General features: G+C 42.3%; 1 protein-coding gene across 4 annotated transcripts in view; it reads left to right on the top strand.

Moving 5' to 3' along the window:
• Window positions 1–509: 509 nt before the first annotated feature.
• Window positions 510–10,188, top strand: part of BLTP1 (bridge-like lipid transfer protein family member 1) — a 222,041-nt gene continuing 212,362 nt past the window's right edge. For 3 of the 4 annotated variants that reach the window (XM_075543854.1, XM_075543855.1, XM_075543852.1), the window contains exons 1-2: window positions 510–701; window positions 2,178–2,291. The gene's annotated coding sequence lies outside the window, so the exon portion shown is untranslated. Of the gene's footprint in view, window positions 702–761; window positions 920–2,177; window positions 2,292–10,188 lie in introns of those variants that run through there. The other variant, XM_075543853.1, reaches the window with a different exon arrangement.

Genomic DNA, 10,188 nt, shown 5'->3' with positions numbered 1-10,188 from the left:
AACAAGATTGTTTTCAAAATAAAATTTTTTTTAAATGGAGATGAAATCACTTCTTTAAGTGACTTGCGTTTGGTTGATAAATTTAGTGTTGCAGCATTTCGCATAACAAAACTGGTGAGGGCATAAAAGCAGTTGTCGCTTGTCGTGCGGATTACTTCCTTTCTTAGTTTCTGTCTGATTTCCTTCCTCTCGCCTTTCTTGTTGTTGTTTGGGGTCCTTTTCCTACAGGCAGTCCTCTGACAGCACGAAGGTCATTAACTTTTCCCTTCGGATGGGCGGAAACAGCGAGTTAAAAGCCCCCTCTATACCTCCTCCCCATCGCCCAGGCTCCGCCCGCAGCCTGGCAGGAGCGCCCGGGAAAGCGGAAAGGGGCGGGGCGACGCCGTGTTCCTGGGCGGGGCTCGGGCAGCGTGCGTCCAGGCGCCGGCGCCGCGACGCTAGACGTTACGCAGCCGCAGTCCCGCCCAGCCGCTGCTCTGAGCCCTCCCCTCCTCCTCCGCCCCCTTCGGTGTCAGTGGCTGCGGCCGGGGGTTGGACCTGGGGCAGCAGGCCCGGGGGCCGGTTAGTGGGCGTTGGCGGCGGGCAGTGCTCCGCAGGCCGCGTCCGACACTGCGCTGCTGCTGTCGCCGCCGCCGCGCTGGGCGTTCGGCGCCGGCTTGTGCCGAGCCAGAGCGGTTCCGGGCCGCCCGGCGCTGGCCCAGGTGAGAGGACGCGTAGGGCTGGCCGGCTAGCCTCGGGGTGGGCAGCGCTCAATCCAGCGTCGCTGGAGACCAGCTGGGTCGTAGACCGGGAGGTCTGGCTTCGTCGTGGCTACCTGCTGCGGCGGCGATTCTTCCCATCTTCCTTTCTCCTTCTTACCTGAACCACGCAAGACCTGTGGACTGGGCGGTCCGTGGGAAGGCCGGAAGGGCCATGACAGGTAGATGGTTGGAGGCGCGGATGCCGGGGTGGCCCCTCCGGTGCTGATAAAGCGGGTGGGCGGTGCCCCACTCGCGGGCGTGTGGACTTCGCGGGTAGGACCGTGCGCGCCCCGGCTCCATCATTGCCAGCTGCAGTTGGCCTGATAATCGATAACCCTTAACTCACACAGGGTCGCTGGATCAAGGGCGGTGGAGCTTTAGATCCCTACCCCACTAACCCCAGGAGTGATGTGTTTTGTATTCTGAATTGGTACCTGCTGCAGCTGTCCCACGGCAAAGTACATGCCAGTGGAAACATCTTTTGTTAAAGGAAGGTGAAGGGAAGTTAATTTTCCTTCCGGAGAGCATTAGTTGCACCCCAACCCCCTCCCCGACCCACCCCCTTTGGCTTCATTTTTGACAGTGGGAAGTTAGAGATCTCTGTTAAAAACAGGAGTTCCTGTAATTTTCCTCTGTAAGGAAATCATGAGTTTTGTTACTATCCAGGCGTTTAAGTTTCAACCAAGCTCATATTTCTGTTTTCGCACGGTGCATAGCAATGAAGTGGATTCCCCCCTAAGATAACCAGACAAATAAATTATAAAAATAGATGAATTGAGTAGAATTTTTATTTTATATGACTGCTGAATGGAGCGTATTTTATAGACATCGACTCATATGATCTTATCATAACAACCATATCATGTGAGGTCTATTATTCCCATTTTATGGAGGGAGGTAAGGCCAACAACCCTGAAGTGACTTGCTCAATGTAAGTTGAGATTCACACCAGTTATTCTGACTCCAGTTTACTGTTTCCTCAGTGTGCTAGACCACCTGCATTTTAAGCCTTTGCAGGGTGATTTTCATACATATGTCATTTCTTTCCATGGAAAGTGGGTCATGTTCTGGGAATAGAAAGAAGCTGTTTGCCACCAACAACCCAGCCATTTGGGAGAACCAACTGCCCCAAAGACACACCTTGAGTGTGCTGTGCTATAAAGCTAGGATTTGATCAGCTGAGCTTTCTGATACCCACACTCTTGCTTCTTCCATAAATAACACTGGTTTTGAAATCTCTGGAAGGCCATAGTTTGGAAATTGGGATCTTATTCTAAATTTGAAAGTACTTCTTTTTGGAAATCTTAAAAAAGCAGGTGTTGTATTAATATAAATAAGTTTCCTTGTATGTATGTAAAATAGTTTCATCTGAAATGGGAGCACTGCTGATAAAGCCACAATACCGTGTCTAATTGATTAAAATACTGTTCTTCTCAGATTTGTTAGGATGGCACACCGTAGAATGACCTTCTGAAGCCAAAGAGAAGGGAAAAGATGACACATTGTACAATGACCTGAAGCCAAAGAGAAGGAAAAACATAACATTTCAGGGTAAATAATTTACTTCGTTAAATATTTTTTACTAAGGTTTTGAAAAATCTAATATCTAGTTTTGCTTTCATTGTGGTGTAATCTACTTGTATACTTATGGAAATGGGAGTGTTGTGGTGTATAATCATTTTACCTGACTTTTGACCTGTTGCTATCTGGGTGACAATGAAGGGATTTTCTATCAGTTGTCAATGTTGTTTGCCTCATTAGCTTGCTGAGTAATTTGCTCATCCCTTTGAGGAGTTTTAGAAAGAAACAAAGAAAATGAAATGATTTTTGTTCTGTTCTTTATAGAATATTGTACATGACTAGGCTAAAGTATCTTCCCTCATCCCCCCCCCCAAAAAAAAACTCCACCATATTTTAGGAGATGATCCATACATCATACCATTCCATAGTTCAACCCTATTATTATTCCCCAGTGGAGCTACATCGAGCAGTATTGTACAGTTGCTACCAAAATCAGTTTTGAAACATTTTCTTCCTTCTGAATTCCTTGATACCAGCTCCCCTTACCCCCTACGTCCCCCCACCGAACCTCCACGGAGTCCTTATGCTAGTTGTTGTCACTATAAAGTCATCTATCTTGAGTTTCACATACTGAAAAACATAGAAAAGTATATAACAAAGATTCAAGAAGGCTACCCACAATGACAAAATACAACAGATATCAACCCCAAAATGGAAAAAAAAAAACCACTCACAGAAATTATTAAAAAGCACATCAAGCCCAAAGTGTATCTGAGAGGAGATCAAGGGACAAGGTTTTAACTGTTCAAGTCAGATTGATCATTTTGATCTACTACAGTTGTCTCCAATACTCTCTGTCCGATAACCAGGTATTCCCCTTAATTATGGTTAGAGGGAAATCACTGGAGGCTTAGTATAAGTTCTAGGAGAATATTGGAAACTATGGTTAAGCATGATAAAGACACAGTGTCATTCATTTAATAAATATTACGTGCCATATGCTAGACATTCCAGGCTGCTGCTGCTCCTCAAATAGTGGTCACACATGGCCTTGGAGAGAGTACTGTTGTTGTTAGTTGCCATTGAGATGGTTCTGACTCCTAGTGACCCCATGCACAGAAGAATGAAACACTGCTCGGTTCTGTGCCATCTTCTCAATTGTTCTTATGTTTGAGCCCATTGTTGCAGCCATTGTGTGCATCCATCTTGTCTGAGGTTTCCACTTTCGCTGCCTTGTTACCCTACCAAGCATGATGTCCTTCGCCAGGGACTTGTCTCTCCTGAGAGTAATGAATTTATTTTTTTTTTAGGCTCTCCTGAGAGTAATGAATTTATTTTTTTTTTAGGCTGAAACGTTTTTGTGAATTCATCCACTTTCTTTTTATATGCAAAGGTGTTTTGGTTTACATAAAAGACCAGAGACTGAGCTGTAAGGGTATGGTAAATGTTGAATTTATAATAACGCTTTCACTATTCTGTATAATACAGCAAAGCACTGTTAGTTTTGTCTTACAGTGCATGGGAAGATAAGACTTACAGATTTTATTTTCACAGGTTTTCAAGTTAAAGACAGTGACAATTTCAAAATTTTATGAGATTAGGAAAAGTAAATTTGAGAACATTGTGAGGGCACTTACATCTGAGAAAGGGGACACGGTGGGTCTGGCAATAGCCTGAAGAATCATGAATTGTTGAAAGGTGTGTCTACAGCATGCTGATTAGTCAGAGGCTATTTTATAATAATCCAGCTGAGAGATGAGAAATGAAAGTAAAACTGTGTAAATGGGAATTAGCCCTTTCATAACCTGCGAGCCACATAGTGCCCACCTGTATTTTCCTCCATTGATTGTGCAGGGAGCCATTAGGAGGGGCCTGTCTAACTGTTGGAAACCGAAAATGGTCCTGTGCTGCAAAGTATCATATGAAGTGATGCATCTGAGAGGTGTGATTTTGCAAAACCTTTGTCTCTCTGGGCCTTTTCACTGGGAGATACATCTCCCAAGTATATTGGTGACATAGTGGTTACTTGTTGAGCTGCTCCCTGGAAGGCCAGCAGTTCCAAACCACCAGCTGGTCTGAGAGAGAAAGACTGGGCTCTTGGTTCTGTAAGGAGTGACTGTCTCAGAGAGGCACAGGGGAAGTTCTGCCCTGTCCTGCAGGGTTGCTATAAGTTGGTATCGACTTCTGAGTTCCGAGTTCGTCGTGCATCCTTTGGAGCCTGGTGGTGCTGAGGAATAAGCATTGGGTTAACTGCAAGCCCAGCATTTCAAACCATCAGCCCTTCTGCAGGAGAAAGAAGAGGCTCTTTAGACGCAGAAAGATTTACAATCTCAGAAAACCTAAGGACAGTTCTACTCGGTCTTACAGTTGGAATCAAGTTGGTGGAAGTGGGTTTGTTTTGGTGTATTATTTGGAGGCTGTCTTATTGTGATACCATGTTCTGGACAATACTGCATTTTTAGGCACTCTAAATTATATGTACCTTTTAAGGGTTCTTGAAGGTAGTACAGAGCCCAGAGAGACATATGTGTCCTATTAATCCTAGCCCCGAGTCCAGATGGACATTTATGTGCCACATAATATGCTCCAGAATCCATAATTCATAGCAAAACACCAGAAATGGCCTTGGTCCAGCATCCCTTCCATGTATGAAAACACATAATCAACCAAAAAAAGTGGGTCATGAACAGGTTAACAGATGGGGAAGGATAAAAGATGTGCACAACATAAGATGGATTGGTATTAGTGGGCTTTAGGGGAAAATAGAATCAGGGTGCTTTTAGCCCATTAGCATATTTATGCCCATAAATGTTTAATAAATACCCATGGGCTTACCTAGATTTTCTCATATCTGGCATGGAAAACTGATAACTCCTATTTTCAGGGATAGAAAATATAGGAAGAAAAATAGATTGGGCTCCTGGTTGGACAATATGGGTTTAATTTGGGGTTATATTTGAGGCTTTGTGACTTCCAACAAGTGAGAGTTTTATAAATGGCTCTAGGTTAAGAATGGCCCAGCTTGTGCTATAAGTTTTGAAGACATAGTTTATACAAACTAGTTTAAAAAAACAATGGGAATGACTAAAATTACTCATGTAGAGTGACTGTAGAATGATAGAGAAGAGAAATGAAGATGGAGATAATGACATTTCAGGGTTAGATGGAGTTAAAACACACCTCAAAGGAGCTTGAGTAATTTAGAAAGTAGGAGAAAAAACCTCAGAGGTTCCAGAAGGCAGTGGAAGAGCCAAGTTTGTAGAAAAGCCATCTTTGAGAAGTCAAATAAAATGAGGACCAAAGTCAAGATGAGGACCACAAAAATACCATTGCATGTGCCAATTAAGAAATCTTTATTCTCCTGAGCGAGAACAATTACATATAAATGAAGCTAATTCAGAGAGGTTAAGAAATAAGGGAGTCGAACCAGTTAATGCCATTTACTCTTTCAGAAATTTCGTTGCAAGTGGGATAAAGATGGGATAGGTAGATATGTAAGTTTGTGGGAGGGTTTTATTTTTTTTAAGGTGTAGAGATAAGTACATATTGGTTAATCTTAAAGGTGAAGGTCAAGAATGATTTAGATGAATGTTTCTCAAAATGAAACTCCTTTTGGGAGGGTTGGGGTGGGCTTGAACTATCTAGGGTGTCTGCAAAAGCAGACATCATATACAAAAGCTTTTAATTGCCAGGGAGACACTGATTTATATATGTATACATATATACTTTTTTTTTTCTGAAAAGGGGGCATCGGCCAAATAAGTTGGGAATGTGTACATTAGGTAGACTGATACCAAAAGGAAGGAAATGGTGATAATTATGGATGCAAAGAAATTGAAAGGCAAGGTGGAGTTGCTGTACAAAGTACGTGCTAGAGACTCTTACTTAATGGTTGTTGTTAATTGCTGCCAAGCCTATTCTGACTCATAAGAATGAGAGAGGAAATGGATCACTTGTGACTGGTAGCCAGTTTTGAGGTGACATTCCTGACCCCTGATATTTTGGTGGGTTGTGCATTGGGCAGGGTACCACAAAGTCAGTAGTTCAAAACCACCATCCATAGGCAGGAGAAAGATGAGGCTCTCGGCTCCCATAAATATTTACAGTCTTAGAAGCCTACAATGGAATTTTGTTTTTCTTTTTTTAATCTTTTGGTAAGTGGAGGGAGAGCCAAATAAAAGTAGTATAGTTTAAAATGACAGATGTGAACATCTAGGGGTAGAGATATGGTGGAGAACTTGCAAAATTACCTTTCTCATCCCTTGTATTATCTAGTGCTGAGTTATTAATGCCTAGGTTAAAAAATTGGCTTAAGAAAGCACACATGGTCTTAAAGGGCCTGTGTCTGAAATATGAGATAAAATAAATCGAGTGCTTCTGGTCCAGGGTCTTTCACGAGATGAGGTTGTAGCTAAGATGTTTGCTGGGACTGATTCTGAGTGTTTGAGATGACAATTTGCTTTCAGGACAACTCACTCATTTGTTTGTTGACTGAAGGTGTCAGTTTCTAACCACATGGACCTCTCTCTAGGGCTTTTCAAGTGTCCTTCTAAGGCAGCTAGCTTCCCATGGAGCAGCTGATCCAAGAAAAAGAAAGTAAGCTTCACTTCAGCCATATTCCTTAAAAGGAATCACCGTCCAGCCCATACTAAGAAAAGGAAGTAATTAAGCTACCTCTTAAATGGAGGAATTAGCAAACTTTTACACAACCATGCACCTCTGTCAGTTCACAATATTTCGGGTAGCAAATATACTCTGAAACAAATATTGATAAGCTTTGTGAATTGGAGTTGAAAGTGGAGTATAGAAATTCATGGCAGTGGCGGCACCATAGATTAGGCTCACTGATCATACTCCATAGCTTGATTTGTTATTCAAAAAGTGGGTTTGCTGATCTTTAATTTAATGGAGGATCCCTTTAGGAGGAAAAAACATACCATGTTCAGAAAATAGGAAGATTTTATGTCAAAATAGAGATTTTATCAGCATATTATCTCCCCAAACCAGAAATTTAGAGATATGATGAAGGAACTTGGTTTTCATAGGAAAAAACAAGGGGGTTGGGGATTCTAGGAGAACATTATTGACCGGTTCTATCAACAACAAAATGATATTAGAGTCAGTATACCACAGGCTCTGGAAGTAGAGTCTGGTTTCCAATCCCAAGTCTACCATGTCGTAGCTGTTGTTCTTAGCTCTTCTCTGCCTTTATTTTCTTATCTATAAAATGGGGACTTGTTTAATATTAGAGTCATTTTTATCGATGAGTGAATGTATGTAAAGTATTCAGAACAGTGTCTGACATATCAAGCAGTGAGTAATGTCAGCCACTATTGTGGTAGCTACGTTTTTCATTGTAATGGTTATTTGCTACTGTGAGAGGGAATTTTTATAGACTGACAGCATTGAACAAAGTGTTTAGAGTTTAAACTGTAGATGACTTTATTATTATTTGTCTTTTAATGCGTATATAAAGTATATTTATATCAATTTAAAATGCCTCAGTATCACCAGTAGTATTGTACAGGTCATTCCCATTCAACTCTCTGAAAGAGTCCCCCTTTTTTGGGTACTCATGTAAAAATTGCATTTCAGTTGTAGCAATAGGCTTAGCTCATAGGAATTGGCTATTAAATGGATCTGTTGGGTGTGTAACAATGTATTAACAGCAAATATTTTCTCTATTTGTTCTGATGAGAATGTTGGTAAAAAACACACATGGCTAATTTACTCCTTCTCGCCTTAGGCCTCACACTTGATTTTGTTGGATAGGCAGTTTGAGTTTTTGATAGATTGGTTTTCTGACTGGTATACCTTTAGGTGGAGAGACTGGTATAGCAAATAGGAGAGAAATTTAAAGGCCAGAAAGAAAAATAGAAAGCCGCTTATTACATAGAAATATTCTTCAGAATTTTACATTGCTAATTTTTTACATTGCTATTGTATTGTAATGCAATCAAAATTTTGTACTACATCCTTTATGTATTACTCTGGATACTTTAGAGAAACAATTCCACAGAAACTCATGCATAAGAGAGAGTTTTATATATAGGTTAAGTGCACATCAAGAAAACCTGTGCAGATTAGGCAAACTATTCAAGTTGATATGCCAGGTGGGCTGCATCAGTAGCATTACCTGAGAAAGATGCCTCGCAAGATATTGCTGAGAGCACCCAGGAAACACCCTCACCACCCATTATTTCTGTTAGACCAGTCACTAAAGTTAAGTCTCAGAAACGTCCTAAAGGTGAGGTTGAGATGATTATCCAAGAAGAAGCGTGCTACACACATAAACCCTGCTCGAGTTCTCAAATACGTACAAGCAAAAGCCTGGAGAATATCCCTGGGAATGGTTATTACTAAGGGTGTGGGATACTGGTGCACGAAATGTAATATTAGACCGGTCTGAGTTTCTGGATATGGGACCCCTAAGCACAGACTCTTCTTTCAGTGTCTCTGCGAGACAGGCTAAAACAGGTTCTAAGTTGTCATTTGGTTGGTTCCATGAAGCATGGACTGCCAGATGGCCTAGATTAGACCAACTTGAAGTACCTGACCTACCTTGGTACACTGTAGAGGAAGGCATCCAAAAGCTTAGAGAAATTGGTTTGTTGGAATCTAGCAAGATATTCCCATAGACCCAAAAAGGGGCTGTCCTGAGGACATACCCTTTACCACAACCATAAGGAACAACTTTGTGAAGTGGGCCCCAGCATCTCTTAAGACTCCTGTAATTGCTATTTTATGTGCACCAGCATTAACAGTGGGCACTGCCCTAAGCAAACTCCGACATTTTCCCACAATGGGGCTGATTGGTCCCTGTGATGGTAGAGGGCAGGTGTCAGCACTGAATCAACAGAGACAGGGTGGGCGTGGTTATAATAGACAACAAGTTTTCAATAATAATCAAAGCAACCTGTCTCGTGTGGAATTATGGCATTGGCTACTTAGCCACGGTGTCCCTAGGAATGAAATAGATGGGAAGCCTACTAAATATTTACTTGATCTGTACAGACGAAAGAATAGTAGATCAGGTGAACAACAGAATAGACAGTCACGATCGCTCAATCAATTCCCAGACCTGAGCCAGTTACAGACCCACAACCCCTTGAATGAAAGGGAGGCCGGGTCCCTTGTAAGAAGGATCCTGCTACATCACTGAGGATTTATACTGTTAGTCTTTCTTCTAACCTTCCCCAAAGGGACCTGCGGCCTTTCGCAAGAGTGACTGTTCGTTGGGGGAAAGGAAATAATCAAACTTTTCGGGGATTACTAGACATCGGCTCAGAACTGACACTAATTCCAGGAGACCCAAAATGTTTTGAAGGCCCACCAATCAAAGTGGGGGCTTATGGAGGTCAAGTTATCAATGGCGTTTCAGCTCAAGTACGCCTCACTGTGGGTCCAGTGGGCCCCCGGACCCATCCTGTGGTTATTTCCCCAGTTCCAGAATGCATCATTGGAATGGACATACTTAGTAACTGGCAGAACCCCCATATCGGATCCCTAAAATGTGGAATAAGGGTTATCATGGTAGGAAAGGCCAAGTGGACACCATTAGAATTGCCATTACCTAGGAAAATAGTAAACCAAAAGCAGTACCGCATTCCTGGAGGGATTGCAGAGATCAGTGTCACCATGAAAGACTTGAAAGATGCAGGGGTGGTGATTCCTACTACATCCCCATTTAACTCACCTATTTGGCCTGTAAAGAAGACAGAGGGAACCTGAAGAATGACAGTGGATTATCGTAAACTTAACCAGGTGGTGACTCAAATTGCAGCTGCTGTCCCAGATGTGATTACATTGCTTGAGCAAATTAATACTTCTGGTACATGGTATGCAGCTATTGATCTGGCTAATGCCTTCTCCATACCAGTCTCAAAGGACCACCAGAAGCAGTTTGCCTTCACCTGGCAGGGGCAAC

This window comes from Tenrec ecaudatus, chromosome 3 (assembly GCF_050624435.1).
Source record: "Tenrec ecaudatus isolate mTenEca1 chromosome 3, mTenEca1.hap1, whole genome shotgun sequence".
In the NCBI taxonomy this organism is placed as follows: Eukaryota; Metazoa; Chordata; class Mammalia; order Afrosoricida; family Tenrecidae; genus Tenrec; species Tenrec ecaudatus.
The sequence above is the reverse complement of the archived record's forward strand: the minus strand, read 5'-3'. Positions and strand labels throughout refer to the sequence as shown.